The sequence below is a fragment of the Lepidochelys kempii genome, chromosome 7, assembly GCF_965140285.1.
Source record: "Lepidochelys kempii isolate rLepKem1 chromosome 7, rLepKem1.hap1, whole genome shotgun sequence".
NCBI classification, from domain to species: Eukaryota; Metazoa; Chordata; order Testudines; family Cheloniidae; genus Lepidochelys; species Lepidochelys kempii.
Genome location: NC_136386.1, coordinates 54,160,933 through 54,181,046, shown reverse-complemented (window position 1 = coordinate 54,181,046; position 20,114 = coordinate 54,160,933). Strand labels below are relative to the sequence as shown.

Genomic DNA, 20,114 nt, shown 5'->3' with positions numbered 1-20,114 from the left:
CATGACAGCTTACTTTGCTTAAGAGCCTTGGCGAGGGACCTTGTCAGGGTTGGAAGGGACCTCAGGGGAAGGCTTTCTGAAAATCTAAGTACACTATATCCATTGAATCCCCCTTGTCCACATGCTTGTTGACCCCCTCAAAGAATTCTAGCAAATTGGTGAGGCATGATTTCCCTTTACAAAAACCATGCTGACTCTTCCCCAACAAATTATGTTCATTTATATGTCTGACAATTTTGTTCTTTACTATAGTTTCAACCAGTTTGCCCAATACTGAAGTCAGGCTTACGGGCCTGAATTGCCAGGACCAGCTCTGGAGCTCTTTTTAAAAATTCGTGTCAGATTAGCTGTCCTCTAGTCATTTGGTACAGAAGTTAACTGTAGTGTGTAACCTATCATTCAAATTAGTAGTCAGTAGTAGTAGCAGACATTGTAGTTGCAGATTTCCCCTTATTATTTTGATGTTTAAAAGACCTCTTCTTTTGCTGATGTTGCAGTTATGAGAATGATGTTGAGGCTAATAATTCCTTCTGATAGGAGTAAGGAGGAATGAAGAATGCAGGGATTGTTTCTGACAGTGGAACAGATGACAGTCACTTAATTGTAGGAGGAAAAAAAACCAAAGATCTAGCCATAGATGTCATAGCTTTCATTTTCTCCAGCCCTTCAGCTGTCTGTCCACTAAACAATCCATCTCCTTCAAACAGAAGATCCTCAATTCAGATCCTTATCTCAGTAGGAAAACCCACCTCTCTCAGCTAAGCAGGTCTTCTTAAAGAAATAAAAGTCTATTGCTCTGGCTGAAGCAGCTGATGAGTCAGATGTAGGCCACAACTGATACTTAGAAACATTCTGTCCTTATATCAAAAGAGCATTTGCTAATTTTCAGTGCTCCTCAGGCAAAATATGCATAAAAGACATCTTTCTCTGCAGATGATATTGATATCTCACCATTACAACTTGACAGCTCGCTATTCTCATGCCTAAAGTTGCTGAGGAAAATACCTTTCTTTCAAAAACATCCAGCCTCTTCCAGTCTTTATTAGGAGTAGAATTAACTCGAGCACTCTGATCTGTGCATCGCAGCCTCTACCACCAGTTAATTAGGAGAAGAGTGAGTATGAAACACAGCAAGACCTTCCTGAGGAAACTAGTCCAGTTTATCAGCCTATTTTAGCATAGGCTGAGCTGAGGAGGATGGAATCCAAATTGTTTTTGCTGGTTGACAGTCCTTCCAATAACTGAAGTATAACTTCGTCAATAGCTCCTTCTAAAATATCAAATACAGGATGTGAACATGAATCAACATGAATCAAAGGAATCTATAATGTCCTTGTCATCTGACTCACTAGTTGACGGAAGAGCATCGCACCATATGAAGGTGATGAAGCCAAACCCCTACCCTTTCATTTGGAGAAGTTAAGTACCCAGAGTCTAGATCTGACTCTTGAATCTTCATTATTCATTCTTCCTCTGACAAACATCTGTTACAAATGTAGAAGATCTAGCAGGACTTTGATGGACCACTTGATCCAACTCCTTTGGATCCAAAGCTTGAATCCCTTCGCAGTACCAAGTCAGCGAAGGAGTATTAATACACATTGGAATTTCCTGATGAGGAACAGAAAGCCAGTGAGACATCCTAAACCAAGCAGGGGATTGCTGCTCCAGCCAAAACTCCACATACTGAAAATGCCTTTGCCCATACAGATACAGAACAAGTAACCAAGTCTGCTTATAAGATTTCTTCTTCAGATTCATTTTCTGATCCACACCCATTCTTGGTTCAGAGGGAACTGGAGAATAGTAACCTTCTATGATGAAGGAAGGATATGGAAATAACCCTTTTTTCTGGAGAGCCAAAAGGAGTCTTTGGTGATAGAATTACAAGAAATATTTTAACCTTAACTATCCCCCTCCACTTCTCTGGAGGACTACCTATTTGAATTGGTGCCAGTAAAATCTCAGCGACACACATGCATTCACTAGCGACCAAGACGGACCCAGAGCCAATCAACAAATCTGTGCCATAACCATTGTCGAGCTATCTGGAGTGGCTCTGAAATGTGAGTGCCAATCTCCGATCAGACTGTCAAAAAACAGGGCAAACACCCCAAACTGGTGGTATAGTTTATAATTAGATTTCACCATGCCAGTAACAAATGTGAACTCCTGAATCACTATGTTAGTTTTACCACTGAGTCACAGACAGTCCCCTTAAGACTCTCCAGCATATCTTATCACCCAGACAAACTGGGCTTAGTGATAATGGTTACATAAACCAAAAATCACACCATTTCAGGTTCCCAATCCAAAAGGGTAGGTCACTTACCCCCAGATCAATTGGTACTCTGGATCTTACCTTACCAAAGACAATGCTGGTAGCCAATTCTCTAACTAAAGATTTATTAGCTAAGAAGAAATGAGAGTTATTGAGAGACTAAAGCAGGTAAAATACATTACCGGGTGAGTCTATGTAAGTCCACAATTACAGCAGAGATGTAATAATCTGCTAGTTTTCCTTAAGTCTCTCGGGGTTACCCAGAATAACTTTGGTGATCTTTATCTTGCATCCGGCACGCTTCCCTGGGAGTATCCAAATAGTTCAGAGATGAAGGATCTTGCCTTGACTCCATATTTTATAACTTCTTCATACAGAAGATTAGCTGACACCTTGTACCCACATGGGCCTTCCTTTGTTGGTTGTGCACAAGGAATGAAGACAGTCTGAATTCCCATTGTGAACTCAATGGTCCTTGCTTTGAAGTTAGCACTGTTCTTTGAGGAGTAATATAGCTACAGAGATATATACAATGCATGTGCTTGCCATTATATAAGAATAGATGAGCAAGAACAATACATGTAACATTCCATTAGTTTTCATGAAGTTCTAACACCTGAATACAGTCTTCATTAACACAATCTTTGATCTAAGGTTATTTAATTACAGGGTACACAGAATGTAGAAGTAATATAATAGCGAACTACAGGCGAAAAGAATCAACATCTTTGATCTGCATCAGCATACGAGTGAATTAGTTTGAACCTATACTAACACTTACTATTCACATACAGGTGAATTCTTCTGAGACTCTGGCATATGCTGGCATCTGGCCTGTCAGCATCACAACCATCATCCATAGCAGTACCAGGTCCTTGGAGCCTCAGTATTTGGAGTCGTATCCTCAGCCTACATAACAGGTTGTTTCATCTTCTCTTTTTGATCCAGCTCTTCTGTATCCAAAACAATCGGATCTGAAGAGTGTCTCCTGATTTTAGACTGAGTCTCCTTACTGGGGCCAGGTTCTTTAAATACACCCAGACTTGGTGGGCCTTTTTTTGTATAGATGGCCTCTTAACAAGGAGGCCGACACCAACAAGGATAGAGTCTTTGCAGTCACTATAATAGCCTTGTTCTACTCTTGTGGATTGGGCCTAGAGACAGAGTCTGATAACACTAGGTACTCTATGTATGCAGTAGCCTTTCCTCTACCAGATTCCTTAGTACTCGGTGCCAAAGATGCAGATTGACTTTTCCTTGCTCAGACTATGGCAGTCTCCGAGACTTGTTGGAAGTTTGCTGTCTCTCAGTTCCAGTCAACTGTGCTGACAGAGCTTTCTGGAGTAAGATGGCCTGAAGCCTCTTCTGTCTTTCCTTCTTCATTTCACATCATGAAGGTCAAGCAAAGCAAACATTTTGGAGCAAAGCAAACATTTCCTTCACTCAAAACATGATAAACATCTTGCATGTGTATCAGACACCAGAAACACAGCTGGACATGAAATGCATCTCTTAAATCTGGGCTTTTTTGTCTTCGGTTATGCCATCTTGGCACCAAAGACTTTTCTAAGTTAAATCTAAAATTATAACGAACTAAACTAACTAGTAATTGTGAGGATCTGGCAGTATTCCAGAACAGCTCCACTTCCTTCCAACCATGACTGGCTGAACGAAAATGAGGCAGCTGAAGCACCATCCCCTTTTATACCTTGGCCCAGAAACATTTGATGTTTACTGAGGGAAAGGATAAGGAAGGCATTGAAGCCTGAGTTCTACTGCTCAGGCTGTACCAGTCAGAGCATCCCATGAGTGATAATATTCAGAGGACACTCAAAAAAGAATAAGATTTAGGTGAGAGAGTGGAATAGTACCCCAAGAGAGGAGAAATATCACTTAGAATATTTAAGCTAGTCTGGAGAAAGCACGAAAAATCTAATCCCCTTGCACTGGCCTCCAGGGGATGAACCAGATGAAATTCTGTAAATTAGGGGTAAGACTATTCAGAAAGTTGCCTAGTCCAAACACTTCCCAATACCAAAGATGATTTTCTTTAGGGAAGAAGAAAATTAGACGATGGAAGGATTAGTCTACTTGATAGCCATCACTTAACAGAAAAGTCACATTACTGAGAACAGGTTTCAGAGTAGCAGCCGTGTTAGTCTGTATCTGCAAAAAGAAAAGGAGTACTTGTGGCACCTTAGAGACTAACAAATTTATTTGAGCATAAGCTTTCGTGAGCTACAGCTTATGCTCACTAAAGCTTATGCTCAAATAAATCTGTTAGTCTCTAAGGTGCCACAAGTACTCCTTTTCTTATTACTGAACAGTAAGTCCAACATACGGAAAAAATAAAGCATGAAGATGCCATAAAGTCACACACAGTATTCATAGATTCAGCAAAATTTTCCTTAGCACATTTACTTCAAGGAAGAGTCTGGTTCTCTCATACAAATTGACAAGATGCCACTGAGAATGGTTTGGCCACACGCTGGTATTGTTTTCATTAATATATTTAAAAAGAGGCCAGATGGTAAGTTGGCTATATTTACTGTTAAGGCTGTCTCACTTTTTCCATTCCTTTGCTAGATCTCCAACCGTGAAGACATGCCTACCCCCCCAAATCACAAGTCTAGCAGACAGAGTCACAATTAACTCTTTACAGTAGTTTATTGGTGGGAAGTCAAGTAACAACCCCTGATAAATTAGATTCTGGAACACTAGCCCTTTTAGTCCTTGCAATTCCACAGTGCAATATTGATCTCTTACCAAGATTTCTGAAAGAAGGGGCATGACCATGATATATGCAGAAGGAGTTTCAATATTGCACAGGAAATGGAGCAAGAACTTGTGACTCCAGTTTTTCCCCACCCAATTCTTGCTTTTCATCTTTTCCATCTGGAAGTCATGCAGGATGGATGGACTATGTCATTGAGATTCTCATTATATACACTTAGAAATTCTGGATAAGGTTCGTTTTGTAACATCATCTCCTTACAGTCTTAATTTTACTTTATAGTCTAATAGATCATGGCATTCTTACATTCTTTTCAGTGACTTTTTTTTTTAAACTTCTCTCCCCCCACTGCATTGTGACATCTAACTCTTCCCTTATACCATTTCTTGTTCCAAAAATCCCACATTATTTCTTTCCTGTGTTATTCCCTTTATCTCTCCATTTCCCGCACTGTCACTTACAAAGAGGGGCTAGGAAACTTTACCATACACCTGACAGAGAACTAAACCCAGACAAAAGAATGATACAAGATATTGGTCCATCTAGAGGTAATGTCCAGATCCCCTCCCCACTTCAACTGGGAAAGAGCCTGTCCTTAGATCGTAGTTGAAGCTCCATCTTCTGTGGCAAGTGTGCTACAGGGAGAAGCACATGATCTCCGTCAGTGTTCTCTATCCTACCCCAGAGCCTCATGGCCTCTACAAGCAGATGTGTCTGCTATTCTACCCATCACTCACTTCAATTTTTGGATCTTGCCAAGCTGTAGGAGTTCACCTAGGAAAGTGCATATGCTGGGCATATAATATTTTCAGCTGCACCTGGCTCCCAACAGCTATAGGTTGGGAAACTGTGTCATTCACAAAGTTTTCTACAGCACTTTTCCTTGGAGCATAACTGGACACTGCCTTAATTTTGGAATCTACATTTGCCTCATGTCTTAAATTTCCAGCAGCTGATAGCCAGATAAACTGACTTAAAGCGCAGCCAAGTTTTTGGGCAGTAATAGGAAACCACCTCCCGGCTGAGCCAGTGAAATATTTTTGCAACGAAAATCGTAAGCACTTAATTTTAAATGCAAGTACTTCATTGGCTCGGATGAGTCAATTTCCTTTCACATCCCCTAAACTTTAAACAGCTGATAAAATTAGTGGCTTCTCCTAATTTCCTGTGACCTGGAGAATTTAGAAATTCCCCAGGGCACTGAATCTATTCAGCAACTTAAGGCTTTTGGAAGATATAAAGAAATCAGTTGATAGCTTTGCCAAAATAGTGCTTATGCTTTAAAATTAATTTGACTTTTCCTAATTTAAACTGTTTGATTACAAAATGTTCTTGTTTGAATTTTTTTTAGTGCGGTCATCTAAAAGCCAAGATAAAGTTGCTAGGCTGTCTCTAAGTTTTAACAAGCAGTTTGCTTCTGCAAAACGTCCTAATGCTCTATAGAAAAGTGTGCTTAGAGAAGACAGAAAATCTAGTGATACTTAGCGCTTTTAGTACTTTGTGTTAAAAGCCCTATACAGTCATTAGCTAATTAAGCCTCACAAAATATATGTGAGGTGGGTAAATAAGTATGGCTATTTTACTGTTCAGGAAACTGAGAAAAAAGCAACTCAACCCAGGCCACACAAGTCCTGGCGAGAACCAGGGCCTCTTGACTGCCACCCATTTCTCCAGAGCACAGCGCTTCACAAGAGTTAATTTAGATTATGTATAACATGCTTTATCAAAACAAGACCCAGTGCTATTTCGATAATAATTGTATCCATATTCTGTGTATATTCCTCTTTAAAAATGTTAAAGATCAATTCAATCAAAGGAAAGACTGTTTAACCTAATCTATTTGATAAAATGTGTGCCATTCATTTTGGGTCGGGGGGGGGTTGGAAAGGGATGAATGGGTTAAGGCGGTTTCAACTAAAATTGCAACATTCGCTTTTTTACCATGACAAACCGTTTAAGTAACTTTTATAATTGGATTTTAGGCTTAAACAGATTTCAGTATTTGTGTGAAATGAGTTGTAAGTTTTTAATTACTATAATAACCCTTGAAATCATACTAAAAGACATTCTTACACTTCAAGCACCAAAAGATAAATCAGTTTTGACTGTTAAGACAGGCTACTTCTGAGATATGGGGAGACAAAAAAAAGCCTCATAAAACCCTTTGAACTAAGTTAAACAGTGGAAATTTTGAAATCCAAGATATTTGTATGATTTCTCCAAGTCTCCATAAAAATACCCACCCTCTGATAAGACACCATGAAATGTCATAATATTTATAATATGAAACAAATGAGCGAGAGAGAGAGAGTGTTTGTGTGTGTCCAAGTGCAAGAATAATCAAGTTTATAATAGAAAGCCAGCTTCAATATGAACTATGGAGCGATAACGTGTCTCGTCATGATCAGCTCAGGTAGTGGCCTTCCCAGATCTCCCAGGAATACCCAGGTGTCATCCGCACAATCGTTCTGGGGAGCACTCATTGATCCTTCCTGTGCACTTTTCTCATTTCTTCAATTTTGCTGCAAGTCTTCCAGTGGCTTCATATTCCTTTTTAACATTTTGCTTGTTTGATTATCTTTCTGTTTGTAGCACTGTTGTAGCTGTGTTGGTCCCAGGGTATGAAAGAGACAACATAGGTGAGGGAATATCTTTTATTGGACCAATTTCTGTTGGTGGAAGGGACAAGCTTTACAGAGAGCTTTGTCCAATTTGGAGAAAGTAAACAGAGCATCTGAGCTAAATACAAGGCAGGACAGATTGTTTAGCATAGGGGTTTCATACATGCTGTAGGAGACTACTTAAAATGAAAAGGGCAATTAAAGGTTAGCAGACAATAGGGTACGTTGCACATTACTGTAATGAGCTGTAAAAAGAGTGTCTCTGCTAAATCCAAGGTTTTTAGTGTCCAGCAGAGTTATGAATTTAAGCTCTGAGGCCTGTCTTTTGAAAGTGTTGCGCAGGTTTCCTTTGAGGATCAGGACTAAGAGGTCAGATATTGAACGAAAATGTGTGAAAAGTGTTCACTCATAGGTGATTGGGTGTTTTTGCCATTTATCATTTTCCTGTGCGAGTTCATTCGAGAGTGTGGTGATTGCCTCGTTTCACCCACATAGCTGTTGTTTTTGGGACATTTAGTGCACGGGATGAGATACACCCCACGTTGTGATAGGCACATGTAGGACCCATGGATCTTGAAAGGTGCGTTGTGGAGGGTATTGATCATCGTAGCAGTGGAGATACATCGGCAGGTTTTGAATCTGTTATTCTGGCAGGGTCTGGTGCCGCTTTGAGCTGGTGGGTCCTGCTCTGTGGGGAGCCTGCTTCTGATGATGAGTTTGGAGAGGTTGGGAGGTTGTCTGAAGGCCAGACGAGGGAGTTTGGGAAAGATTTATTTCAGGATGCAGTCCTCCTCAAGTATGAGTTGTAATTTTTTTATGATACTACATTTGGGTTCTAGTGTGAGGTGGTCAGGGACAACTAGAGGTGAGCAGTTAGGGGGTCCCGTCCCTGCCCGCCCGTACTGAAGCAGGTTCTATGATGCAAGCTCTCTCTCTAGTGGAGTGTCCTTATTTAGTGAAGGCAGTTTAAAATATGTTTAGGTGTGTATTCCAGAGCTTGTGTGTATCTTTTTCCACAGCAAACAAGTAAAAATACTATCATCCAGCACCTAGGAGCAATCAAAAACCTAGTATGGACTAGAGACTAATCAGTAGCATTACATGACATCCATGCCAACTACCTACTATGAGCCTTTAGGACTACCTTCAACTCTGAGCATATATGAAAACATGTCAGGGCATCTCAGTTTTCATTAATATCCTATACAGTAACCCTTAATTATACATATATTTTAAAAAGAAACCCTAGACATCATAGCAGCCTATATGCCTAAGCTCAGTGATACCGAATAGCTGTTTTCATATGGTACTTCAGTATTTCAGGAAAAAACCACTTTGAATATTTAAGTCATTATACTAAGCATGCATTTGCTGACACATTAAGGTAACTACAATATGGTTATTAAACCACACCTTAAGAACAAAGTGATCCACACACATTAACTATTCTTCTCAGTGAGGCAGTGCAAAGCTTCAGGTCCCTCCTCAGTCTTGCCACTACTGACACGAAAGCCTTTTCTGTAGCTACCTGGTAAGTGGAACAGCCTTTACTTTCTCAAATCTCACCTGAAAACCTCCCTTACTTTGTCTTCCTAATTCCTCTGTTTAACTAAAGCATTCTGGGAGGCATAGCTTGCATGAAAAATGTACAAAAAAGTAATGTTTCTCTGTAAACTGTTTATGTAACATCTTCTGGTTTTGTTGCTCTTCTTCAAACTGAACTGGAGTTCCAAAGTTATAAATTGTCACAGTATGTTGCATTTGACCACTGGCTCTTGAAACAGATTACATTCACCACATTTGAACCAGAGACAGTGCAAATACAGAACACAGATCTGTATAACTTGGACTATTGCCACTTTAGTCTCATCAATCCACCAAGCCATTTTGGAGATGAACCAAGTCTGGAAGTTTTAAGGAGCCAAATAACTGCTTTTGGGGACAGAACAATTTACATGTAACATCACTAATGATCAGCTGAGAGAGTTGAAAATATTCATCTTCATTTTAGAAAGGTTAGCTGTTTTGAGAACAGGCTTAGCAAACCTAGAAGTTGAAATTCAATAAATCACCTGGGAAACTCTTACATAGTAGAAGCTCTTCTCACTGCAGCAAAAGTCATGGCTTTACCGCCCCTCACACAGTTTTAATGGAGGGAGGAATCACATGTTCCCATATCTATATTTGTAACCATCAGAGCAGCAGCAGGTCTTTGTTAGTTCCACACTGCTATTCTAACTGGTGACCCAGGGACGCGCTGGGGGCAGGAGCTGGACTAGCTGTGGCTGTGACAGCAATACAATTAGTCTCTCCTTGCTCTCCATGCCCACAGCACCAGATCATACCAGTGGCCCAGCAGAATGAAACTGACAAAGATAACACCGCTTCTGCTGTTACCAATGGGAAACAAGCTATGCACAGGAGCATAGGTTAAATACAGTAACTCCTCACTTAACGATGTAGTTATGTTCCTGAAAAATGCGACTTTAAGCAAAACAATGTTAAGCGAATCCAATTTCCCCATAAGAATTGATGTAAATAGGGGGCTTAGGTTCCAGGGAAATTTTTTTTTGCCAGACAAAAGACTCATATATATATATACACACACACAGAGTATAAGTTTTAAACAAATAATTTAATACTGTACACAGCAATGATGATTGTGAAGCTTGGTTGAGGTGGTGAAGTCAGAGGGTAGGATATTTCCCGGGGGGATGCCTTACTGCTAAATGATGAACTAGCCATTGACTGAGCCCTCAAGGGTTAACTCGTTGTAGAGTGTGAGGCTCCATTAACAAGGTAACAGGAATGGAGGGAGAGGAGACAGCATGGCAGACAGAGACTGTGTGTGTGTGTGTGCGCGCACAACCTGACATTAGTTGTCCCCCCCGCACAGCAAGCAGGAGGCTCCAGGGAGCAGCTCCAAGGCAGAGGGCAGGAGCAGCACATGCTAGCGGGGGGAGGGACAGCTGAACTGCCAGCAATTGATAGCCTGCTGGGCGGCTGCCGCACAGGGAACTTACGGGAGCAGTGAGCTGATAGGGAGCTGCTGGTCCACCCTGGTTCCAAGCCCCCACCAGCTCGCTGCAACGGGCTGCTCTTCCTGCAAGCAGTGGACAAAGCAGGCAGCTGCCAAATGAGGTTATAAGGGAGCATCGCACAATTTTAAACAAGCATGTTCCCTAACTGATCAGCAACAAAACAATGTTAACTGGGACGACTTTAAGTGAGGAGTTACCCAAACAAAGAAGGTAGAAAGGGAAGGAACAGAAAATAGAAGGGGGCTTAGCAGCAAATCAGAGTTTAGGACCAAATACAGATCCTCATCCCCTGGGGTAAAACAGCCTTGCACTCAGTCCCTAGAAGGAAAGGTGTGATTACTATAATTCTTTTGGAAACTCAGGCTGACAGACGCATCTGTGATCTCCAATCCTCCAGCAATCAGAGGGTCTCTACAAGACGTGTGGGCAAGGATAGATATTAAGTAGTAAAAGGGAATCCAGGAAGACCTCTGAATAAAAAGGTGAGAAATTCCAAACCAAGGCAAAGACAGGAACCCACAAGACACTAGTGAAAGAAAAGGAGTACTTGTGGCACCTTAGAGACTAACCAATTTATTTGAGCATAAGCTTTCGTGAGCTACAGCTCACGAAAGCTTATGCTCAAATAAATTGGTTAGTCTCTAAGGTGCCACAAGTACTCCTTTTCTTTTTGCGAATACAGACTAACATGGCTGTTACTCTGAAACTAGTGAAAGAAAGGGAATCAAAATGTGTAATTTTAGGGGGAGGGTTATATCTGAGTTTTTCCAATGTCCAACCCAATGGTAGTTAGTAAAAAAAAAAAAAAATCAAACCTCTCCCCACTAAACCTTTTATGATCTCATTCCTGTTCTCATTCTTGGGAGAGAGACAGAGACAGAGACACACACACACACTAAATGGTCTCAAGGGAGCCTGGAAATAATTACTTTTGGCTTCTAAAGGGGGTGCGGAGTATAATGCAGGTGAAGAGGCAGGCCTATGCTTTAGATAGTTATTCACCTAATAGGAAAAGACTCCTAAAAGATGGAGATATCACTGGGTACCATCTGAATCACAAAAGCAAAATGCTGAGTTTGGGAAAGAACTCTGTGTTGCTTCTGTGGCCCACATTTCTGCACTGAAGATTATTATAGTCATTGTAAACCAGTGGTGTTACTTTAGTGTCTAGGGAATCTAGTCATAAACCAAGCCCCCCAGTTCTAGGCACACTACAAACACAGGAAAAAACCAATCCTGACAAAATAATACCTAATGCCTCGCTTATATTCTCTACAGCGCTGGTGATCCCATAATCTCCCCATACAGCTTATTCCATAGTTGCAATTATTCTAATAATCCACGAACTGTTTCCTAATTAACTTTAGTTTACCTTGCTGCTATTTAAAGAGCCACTGGCACCTGCAATACCCACCACAAAACAGGTGAAACAACATTCCCTGGGTTGACTGATAGTCTAGAGCAATGTTTCTTAACCTTTTTTGATACCAGGGACTAGCCTGCTGCCTTCCTAAACTGTGTCAGAGAGATCTCAGGGACTGGTGCCAGTCCATGGACTATTTTTTTTAGAAACACTGGTCTAGAGAAGTCTACATACTGCTAGCATCTGAGTCCTCCCCCTAACATCATCATGTGAGGAGACCTATTTTCAGCAGTATATTATCTCTCATCAGATCATGTGTTTTTGTGGTATTTTCTCTAGTTTTTAAAGGGTTTACTTTACTGTAAACTTTCGCTGAGTGTTTACGTGTGGCTTTTGCACTCTGGCCACCAGGTTTTTAACAGTTGCTCTGTTAATATATTTGGGAGCAGTAGTACATTATAATGTTTGCAGTTCTATATGGACAGATTTGATTAACCAGTTCGGACATGATGAGCAGGTGTGTTGTATCTTGTGTATTCTATATGCATAAAGACTGGGTTACTTGCAAAAACCCCTCTTCCCACAACACAAACAAAATAGAAGTAGTACGTTCAGGCCATGCAATACGCTAGTAAAAAGCTGCACCACAGCAGCAGGCTATGCAGTGCGTATTTTAAATATCACCACCCCCAAGTTCTTCTACATCTGTATATAGTACACCACAGACAATACCTCAGATACCTCAATAGACCTCTCCAGTTTGGAGAGCAGTAAAACATAAGGGACAGCACATGAACTTCAGAAAAGAACACTACAAGTTTCTGTTGCTACTTTTAGGTACTTAGTGTTTGACCTATGATTAATTTTAATGTGTTGCATGTTTTACAGGAAGACTTTGTAGCAGAATGAGGGGCTGTTGCTCTCTGGATCCCATTAATTCTTTCTGTCCTTATTAACTAATGAAAATTAGGCCTTGTCTACACTGCCACTTTACAGCGCTGAAACTTTCTTGCTCAGAGGTGTGAAAAAAACACCCCTTGAGTGCTGCAAGTTTCAGCGCTGTAAAGTGGCAGTGTAGACAGTGCACCAGTGCTGGGAGCCGCACTCCCAAGGCTGGTAGCTACTCCCCTTGTGGGGGTGGGTTTTTTTACAGCGCTGGGAGACCTCTCTCACAGCGCTGGTGCCACAACTACACAGCCACATTAAAGCGCTGCCGAAGACATACCCTTAGTCACTGTCCTCTTTACATCGCATTTTACAAACTTAGACACTGTTCTGTCTATCTCTGAGTCTTTTCTCTAAACTGATCATGCCCCCAGCCTTCCCTCAGGTCTCTCTGCCAAACCTTCTAGTGTTCCAGATGCTCTGTACTGTATCATTCCAGTTTGATTTTTCAAAGCATGTCCCCCCAAACTTAACACAGTGGGTATTACCAGTAGTTTGACAGAGGCTTTTTTCCAATTTATACCCCTTCAAAGGAGTCCTACCACAAGAACATCATAATGGCCACACTGGGTCAAACCAAAGGTCCATCTAGCCCAGTATCCAGTCTTCCAACAGTGGCCAATGCCAGATGCTCCAGAGGGAATGAACAGAACAGGTAATCATCAAGTGATCCATCCCCTGTCACCCATTCCCAGCTTCTGGCAAACATCCCTGCCCGTCCTGGCTAATAGCCATTGATGGACCTATCCTCCCTGAATTTATCTAGTTCTTTTTTGAACCCTGTTATGATCTTGGCCTTCACAACATCCTCTGGCAAGGAGTTCCATGGGTTGACTCTGTTGTGTGCAAACAAATACTCTTTTGTTTGTTTTAAACCTGCTGCCTATTAAGTTAAACCTGCTGCTACTAACCTTCTGCAGCTAATGAGGATGCTTTCTAGATGACCACTTGCTGCCACAATTTCTCTGTACAAGTTCTAGCCTTTCATAACACACTGTATAACTATTCAAATTTGCTGTAAAAGCAAATTTAAGCTTTTCTTCACACGAGTTGCCTGTGTATGAATAGAGTTTTATCACTACACAGGTCTGAGTTGTCATTATACTTCCAGGAGAAGTTGGTGCAAATGCACAAATACAAATTGAGCAAAAAGATTTGGCAATACAATACTTCACGGTTCTTCAGTATTCCTGGCAGTCTTCTTAAGTGTTTGGTAAACATCTGTCCTTGAGAGACTTGAGACAGAAGAGACTGGGGGTGGGAAGACAGGAACGTGAAAAACATTTTTCAGAAAAACCCAACACAATGGATTTGTGTGTGCACATGTGGAGGGGAGGCAATTGGATTTTGGGCTGTTTTATCTACCACAGAAGTGTTTACATGAACATCATATGCTTGAAAAGATTTTTCATACTAGAAATATTAGGATCTAGTTTCAAGTGTAAATGAAAATTTTAACTTATTTTAAACAAATTAAAAGGTCTATGATGAGACCACTGAGGTCCTTGTTATACCTATTAGAAAATAAAAAATTGCTTTGAAGCTTAGAGGGGAAGGAGGCTGGGCGTAGTCCTTGGATGGCTAATGGGTGGGGTCAAATAATATGGGAGGGGTGGAGCTGTGAATCATTACAGGGGTTTGGTTTGCTAAATTCCATAAATTTCTCGGAGGTGGGAAAGTCATTTAATAACATGGTTCGGTGGAAAGCTGGCTAGCTCGACTTATTTTTCAGTCTTCACGGTGCTGAATTCACAAGGTGCCTGGTTTCTCAGTCCAACTGGTAAATCTGAAAGCTGCTGATCAACACCACAAACAAGCAATTACCAAACATCAGGTGTAAGACTATATCTTTTTTCACTTTCATTGAGTAAGATGGAGACACTAGAAGAGGAGGGTTCAGAGTTACTATAGAGATTTCTTTCCCAGGTGTCTGTCTGGGAGGTCTTCCCCATATATTCAGGGTACAACTGATCACCATATTTGGGCTTAGGAAGGAATTTCCCCCAGGACAGATTGGCAGAGACCCTGGGGGTTTTTCACCTTCCTCTGCAGCATGGATCACGGATCACTTTCAGGTTTAAACTAGTGTAAATGGTGGATTCTCTAACTTCAAGCATTTAAACCATGATTTGAGGACTTCAGTACCTCAGCCAGAGGTTAGGGGACTATTATAGGAGTGGGTGGATGAGGTTCTGTGGTCTGCCGTGTGGAGGTGGTCAGAATAGATGATCATGATAGTCCCTTATGACCTGAGTCTAAGAAGTAGGAACAAACAATTGAATGGACTGAAGTAATGAAATCAACAATTCTTCTGAAGTAAAATGTATACTATTGCCAAGAGTTGTTAAATAGCAAGTTAGAAAGGATTTTTAGTTGCTCTCAAAAGCTTTAACTACAGTGGGAATGTTTTCCTGAAACTCCCTAATGAAGTTACAGTAACTCCTCACTTAAAGTCATCCTGGTTAACGTTGTTTCGTTGCTGATCAGTTAGGGAACATGCTCATTTAAAGTTGTGCGATGCTCCCTTATAATGTCATTTGGCAGCCGCTTGCTTTGTCCACTGCTTGCAGGAAGAGCAGCACATTGCAGCTAGCTGGTGGGGGCTTGGAACCAGGATGGACCGGCAGCCCCCCTATCAGCTCCCCGCTCTCCTAAGTTCCCCACTGCCATGTGCTGCTCCTGCCCTCTGCCTTGGAGCTGCTCCCTGGAGCCTCCTACTTGCTGTGGGGGGGGGGCTAATGTCAGGGTGTTCCCCTCCCCCTTGCTCCTGCTCCCCGCTTACCCCATCTCCATAGAGCAGGGGGACACACGACAAGGCTTAGGATGGAGGGAGCTTCCTGGCAGCAGCTGTGGTCTCAGCTTGCTGATTAACTTTACAAGGCAGTGTACTTAATAGTGGGTCAGCATACTTAAAGGGGAAATGCGCATCTCTCTCTCTCTCACATACACACACCCTGTGCGTGTGTCTCTGTCTGTCATGCTGTCTCCTCTCCCTCCATTCCTGCTGCCTTGTAGAGTGTGAGGCTACATTAACAACGAGTTAACCCTTGAGGGCTCAGTCAATTGCTAGTTCATCATTTAGCAGTAAGGCATCCCCCTGGGAAATATCCCACCCTCTGATTTCACCATCTCAACCAAGCTTCACAATCATCATCACTGTGTACAGTATTAAATTGTTTAAAACTTATACTGTGTGTGTATTACACACACAGACAAATATAGTCTTATCTGGCAAAAAAAATTTCCCTGGAACCTAACCCCCCACCCCATTTACATTAATTCTTATGGGGAAATTGGATTCACTTAACATCGTTTCACTTAAAGTCGCATTTTTCAGGAACATAACTACATCGTTAAGTGAGGAGTAACTGTATTACCTGTTCAGCTGAATTAATGAGTGCTAGTGTAGATTCAACAAGTATTAGCATCCATACAGGGGACAAAATGGATTCCTACTTAACGTTATTGATTCTACTATCTGAAAAGAAAGCAAAAACACATTGTGTGACTGCTGAAAATGCCATCCCAGAATACAGAGAAAGTATGACAAGAAGGTCTTTTTGCCACTTGCTCATACTGAGCAATTAAAATGCTATGAGAGTTTAGCAGGTGTAACTATCCTAAATTTCTGATGTATGAGCATTCAGTACACCTAAACATTCCTGAAAAAGCAGTACAGCTATGAGTCCTTAAAGCACACTGGAGAAGTTCAAATATCCTTCCACAACCACCCATCAGAGTAGGGAAACATGGTCTAGATTAAATCACCAGAAGAGAGTGCATAACTGACAGAAAAACTGTACTCAAAGAGCAGTTACCAATGGTTCATTATCAAACTGGGAGTAAGTATCTAGCAGAATTCCAGAGAGGTCTATTCCAGATAGAGTACACTTATAAAATATGCAGAAGACACCAAGCTGGGGGTTGGTGTAAGCACTTTAGAGTTCACAATGACCTTGACAAATGGGCAAATTGGTCTGAAATCAACAAGATGAAATTCAATAAAGACAAGTGCAAAGTACTTCACTCTGGAAGAACAAAAATCAAATGCACAAATACAAATTGGGGACTAGCAGGCTAGGCAATAGTAGTGTTGAAAAAGATCTCAAGGTTAAAGTGGATCACAAATTGAACATGAGCCAACGATGTAATCCAGTGTTGAAAAAGGCTAATCCCATTCTGGGGTGTATTAACAGGAGTATTGTATGCAAGATACAGAAGGTAATTGTTCCACTCTACTCAGCACCGCTGAGACCTCAGCTGGAGTACTGTGTCCAGTTTGGGGTGTCACAATAAGACAAACTGGAGAGAGTACAGAGGAGAGCAACAAAAATGATCAAAGCTTTAGAAAACCTGACCTGTGAGGAAAGGTTAAAATAGGCACGTTTAGTCTTGAGAAAAGACGACCCCGGGGGGGGGGGGGGGGGGGCGCGGCGCCTTCATAACAGTCTTCAGATATGGTAAGAGTTGTCATAAAGAGGAGAGAGATTAATTCTTCCCCATGTCCACTAAAACTAGTTTCAGAGTAACAGCCGTGTTAGTCTGTACTTGCAAAAAGAAAAGGAGTACTTGTGGCACCTTAGAGACTAACCAATTTATTTGAGCATAAGCTTTCATGAGCTACAGCTAAGTGAGCTGTAGCTCACGAAAGCTCATGCTCAAATAAATTGGTTAGTCTCTAAGGTGCCACAAGTACTCCTTTTCTTTTTACTAAAACTAGTATTGGGCTTAATCTGCAGCAAGGGAACCTTAGAAAGTTTTTCCTAATATCCAACCTAACTGTGAGGATAGTTAAGCTCTGAAATAGGCTTCCAAAGGAGGCTGTGGAATCCCATCATTGGAGGTTTTTAAGAACAAGTTAAAACAAACACCTGCCAGGGCTGGCCTAGGTTTACTTGGTCCTACCCCAGTGCAGGGGGCTGGATTTGATGACCTTACAAGGTCCTTTCCAGCCCTACACTTCTACGTTCAGCCTCATGGTAGGTGGATTGAGTGAGCATAAAAAGGACTGAACTACTCTGTTTCCAGTAACACAGTGGATCTCTCAGGAAAATCCAGTCTACATTTGCTACCAAATGCCCTAATTATGCTGTGTTCTTGTGTGTGCTTTTCATTTCTTTAAACGATGTACCTCTGTGTTAGATGAATAAATATGCTTATGAAGTGAAACACAGCGCATGTTTTACATTTCACAGATTAACCTTGAGTACTGCTTAGAAACAGCCAGCACACACCGTATGCAGAACTAGCACCTCTCTGAAGTTACCGTCGTCTTCTCCAGAATATCAGTTTCCATTTAAAAGAAAAGTACGTCTCTAGTAGTTATGGTTGCAAAGAAAACCTCAGAAATGTGAACCAAGTATAACCAGTACAGCTCTCCATGTGAATTTGCAGAAAGCCTGGAACCTTCGCTCTCAGAAGTGTGAACTGCCCCATTCCTCTCAATAAGGCTTTAGTGATAATTTATATATTTCAACCATTTTATTTTTCATGTTAGAAAGGAGAGCGAGGATCACAGATCTGCACAATTGACTTTGAGTGGCTCTCTCATTTTGGTGCCACCAGTGGATGACAATTGGGAGATATCACCACTTCTTTCCAACTAAGTCAAGAAGAAACCATGTCAAAGTATCCCAGAAGAGCCCATGGGAATGAATATTCAAGCCCCACTGAGGGGGAGCAGAAATCAAGAGAGTCCAGCAGCACACACAATTGTATTTTGAACATCTGCACAATCTGTGGTGAACACTGCCTCATTTTGGCGACTCGTGGACAGCCCTTATTTTGTGGGCAGTGTTTGAAAGGGTACCTCCACCTTTTTTTCCCTACAATCTGACCCCTGACCCTGCATGGACCAGTCTCACACCCCTATCTTTGTAGAGCTAGAGGGGACTTTCCTCTTTGCATTGGGACTTTTTCAGCTCTACGACACCTTCTCTTTCAGTGCCTCAGCGTGTGCAACCAGATTTAAAGTGAAACATACAAAAACAAAAAAGCCATGTTGTCTATATGCTGCTTTGAACAGGGCGCTGGTGTCTATATCTCAGTATAATGTGGCTTTGCTAGATACTTCATGGTGCTACCATTCCTTATTCATTTTACCTGGGAGTGTTCAATAACTGAAACCAAAATGTATCATGACAGCAGCACCTCAAAAAAACATCCAGCTTGCACTTTCATTCGGCAAGATTTCCAAGCTCCTTTCCTTCCCCGTCATTGTTCATAGCCCCATGACACTCAGCAGAGAGAGACAAAGGAGGTTAAATATCCTGGACTAGTGCCAGTGTTCTAGTTCACTAAGCAGAGAAAAATTAGGCTGTCATGTGAAGATGATGGTTCAAAGTAAAATGCATTTTCTTGTCCTAATCTAATGCCAAGCGGACATTTATGCACATCACAAAACTACCATATTTCAGCACAACGTATTACAAACAACATTCTCTGTTCAAGAAGGACCTAGGCTTGGAAAAGCAGTAAGTGCCATAGTTCAGGATAAAGGTGCAGAGCTGTGGGGAGTGCAGTAATAGAAAAGCAGGTGAGGTCACACAGGTCAGAATTAATGGGGATTGACAGAGCTATGGAGGGACACAGGACAAAGAGAAATGGTCATTATGTAAGCAAGGTTGAAATAGCTCTGCTAGCATTATGCCTGGCTCTATTCAGTATGATCAGTACCTGAATTGTGAGGTAAAGTCACTTGAGACAAATGATTTAATACAATTGTTCAATAAAATGGTTTAATACAAACGCATATCAGCTCAGACAAAAAGTTAGCAGCTACCACTATTTGGAAATCAGTTTCTGGAGGCTGGTACGGTATATTAGGCTTTCTCCAGCCAGAAGGGGATAACTGTCAGTAGGGCAGGAATATAATCAACTTTGGGGCAGAGCTGACACACTACTGTACTAGCTCAGTCACTCCTTGCAATAAGGTCTCCATACCTGCCTGCTCAACAGCTACTGCTGAAAGTTTGCTACAGGCACTAGAAGGATAAAGTGAAATACAGAAGAGTGAACACGAAAATGGACTACTGTACACAAACTGGTTGGGGGGGAAGCCAACACACAACTTCATTAGAGCGTTTGTTGTAGTAAGACAATCTTTATGTAGCAGTTTATTCAGTTAAAC

At 41.5% G+C, this 20,114-nt stretch overlaps 1 protein-coding gene across 3 annotated transcripts in view; it reads right to left on the bottom strand.

Moving 5' to 3' along the window:
- ZSWIM8 (zinc finger SWIM-type containing 8) overlaps window positions 1–20,114 on the bottom strand; it is a 147,455-nt gene that overhangs the window by 125,479 nt on the left and 1,862 nt on the right. The gene's annotated exons all lie outside the window — the stretch shown is intronic.